Source organism: Leucoraja erinacea, chromosome 17, assembly GCF_028641065.1.
Source record: "Leucoraja erinacea ecotype New England chromosome 17, Leri_hhj_1, whole genome shotgun sequence".
NCBI classification, from domain to species: domain Eukaryota; kingdom Metazoa; phylum Chordata; class Chondrichthyes; order Rajiformes; family Rajidae; genus Leucoraja; species Leucoraja erinaceus.
The window spans coordinates 2,453,638-2,456,568 of NC_073393.1; positions in this window are offsets into that span (position 1 = coordinate 2,453,638).

Genomic DNA, 2,931 nt, shown 5'->3' on the forward strand with positions numbered 1-2,931 from the left:
GCGCACTGTCCCCTCCCGCCTCGGGGGCGCGCACTGTCCCCTCCCGCCTCGGGGGCGCGCACCGTCCCCCTGACACGCGCTCTCTCCGCGCTGCCCCGCTCTCTCTCTGTCTCTCTCTCTCCGCGCGCTGCCGCCGGCAGTTGGGCCGCTCCAGATTCAAACTTGTCCCGCGCGGGAAGCCGTTGCCGCCCCGCCCCGCCCCGGACGGGCAGCCATTCGCCAGCAGGGGGCGGTAGAGGGCCAAGCGGCATCTGCCGCATTGACCATGATCCCATCCAAACCCCTGTCTGTCTCCATGTATGTCCCTGTCCACGGGTCGTTTAAATATTGTAGGGAGGAACCGCAGATATTGGTTTAAAGATTTGAGTATACGAGCAGGGAGGTTCTACTGCAGTTGTACAGGGTCTTGGTGAAACCACACCTGGAGTATTGGTGTTAAAGAGGGAACTGCAGATGCTGGAGAATCGAAGGTTACGCAGAAAAGCTGGAGAAACTCAGCGGGTGCAGCAGCATGTATGGAGCGAAGGAAATAGGCAACGTTTCGGGCCGAAACCCTATTCAGGTCTGAAGAAGGGTTTCGGCCCGAAACGTTGCCTATTTCCTTCGCTCCATAGATGCTGCTGCACCCGCTGAGTTTCTCCAGCTTTTCTGTGTAACCCTGGAGTATTGGGTACAGTTTTGGTCTCCTAATCTGAGGAAAGACATTATTGCCATAGAGGGAGTACAGAGTAGCTTCACCAGACTGATTCCTGGGATGGCAGGACTTTCATATGAAGAAAGACTGGATAGACTCGGCTTATACTCGCTAGAATTTAGAAGATTGAGGGGGAATCTTATAGAAACTTACAAAATTCTTAAGGGGTTGGACAGGCTAGATGCAGGAAGATTGCTCCCGATGTTGGGGAAGTCCAGAACAAGGGGTCACAGTTTAAGGATAAGGGGGAAATCTTTTCGGACCGAGATGAGGAAAACATTTTTCACACAGAGAGTGGTGAATCTGTGGAATTCTCTGCCACAGTTGAGGCCAGTTCATTGGCTATATTTAAGAGGGAGTTAGATGTGGCCCTTGTGGCTAAAGGGATCAGGGGGTATGGAGAGAAGGCAGGTACGGGATACTGAGTTGGATGATCAACCATGATCATATTGAATGGCGGTGCAGGCTCGAAGGGCCGAATGGCCTACTCCTGCACCTATTTTCTATGTTTCCATGTAAACCAAAGAGACACAAAATGCTGGAGTAGCTCAGCGGGACGGGCAGCATCTGTGGAGAGAAGGAATGGGTGACTTTTTGGGTCGAGAACCTTCTTCTTCAGACTGCCTGGAGAAGGGTCTCGACCCGAAATGTCACCCATTCCTTCTCTCCACAGACACTGCCCGTCCCGCTGAGTTAAGGCACTGTCGCACTGCGGCGACCTAATCCACGAGTTCAGAAGAGTGTCTTCGACCTTCAAGCACGAGGGCACTCGCCTGGGAAACCTCGAGCTGGATCGACCGTCAGCGTTGAAACCGTGAACTGGATCGACCGTCAGTGATGAAACCGCGAGCTGGATCAAACGACCGCGCGCACACACAGGGAAAGCGGGGGAGCGCTGTCTGAAATTCACACCCGCGATGCAGAGGAAGGTAAAAGACGGCTGCTACAGTGTATGGCAAGTCCTTTAGAGAGCACCGGGGGGTGGGCACTTTTAAGAAGTCAGACAACATTTAATAAAGTTTAGCGGGCATTTTACCTACCGGTCGGTTTTCCTTGGTCCGGAAAACTCCAATGAGCCAATCAAAATGCCCAGTCAGCGAAGGAGATTGCCTACAGCTGCCCTCGACTGCCCGTAACTACATAGCGACTCCACTCCACTGCGAATCAAAAAGAACCATGCTGACCAAATTTTACTCGCGGAAAGTCTTTCTGCGAGGTAGCTGAGGCCGCAAGTATGCGGGAACTTCCCTCGAGCATGGAGGAGAGTTCCAGTCACCTCATAGGACCTTCTGGTACCACGTGTCGATCATGCTGTGAGTTTGAGTTGAGGGCAAACTCTTCTAAACGCCGCAGTGGGACAGCCCCTTTACCCCAGCTTTGTGTGCCCATCTTTGTTTTTGAAATGCTGTTATGGTACCCTTCTCAATTACTCAACAGAGCGTTTGACAGCACTGGGCTCACTGGAGTTAAGGAGGGTGGGGGGGGGGGGGGGGGGGGGTGGATCTCACTGAAACTTACTGAATAATCAAAAGGCATAGAGTGGATGTGGAAAGGATGTTTCCACTGGTGGAGAGTCCAGGACCAGAGATCATAGCCTCAGAATTAAAGGGCGCTCTTTTAGAAAGGAGGCGAGGAGGAACTTCTTTTGTCGGAGGGTAGTTAATTTGTGACACTCATTGCCAAATCAGTGAATATTTTAATGGCAGAGATAAAAAGATTCTTGATTAGAACGGGTGTCAAGGGTTATGGGGAGGTTGGAAAATGGGATTAGGAGGCAGAGATCAGCCATGATTGAATGGCGGAGTGGACTCAATGGGCCAAATGGTCAAATTCTGCTCCTAAGACATGATGATGAGAGGGAAAGCAAGAGACACTTGAAGTTAAGAGACATCAACATTCGATGGGTTGTAAGCTATCCAAGGATAATAGGTGCTGTTCCCCCAATTTGCATTTGGCCTCACTCTGACAATGGAGGCAGCCCAAGACAGAAAGGTCAGTGCAGGAATGGGAGGGAGGATTGAGCTATTTAGCAACCAGGAGGTTGCATAGGCCCAGGTGTACTGAGTCAAGGTGTTCAGCAGACGTTTGCCGAACCTGCGCTTGGTCTCGCCAAGGTATAAGAGTCCACACCTGGAGCAGCAGATACAGCAGATGAGGTGGGAGGAGGTGCATGCAAACCTCTGCCTCACCTGAAAGGTCTGTCGGAGCCCTTGGATGGAGTCAAGGTAGGAGGTATA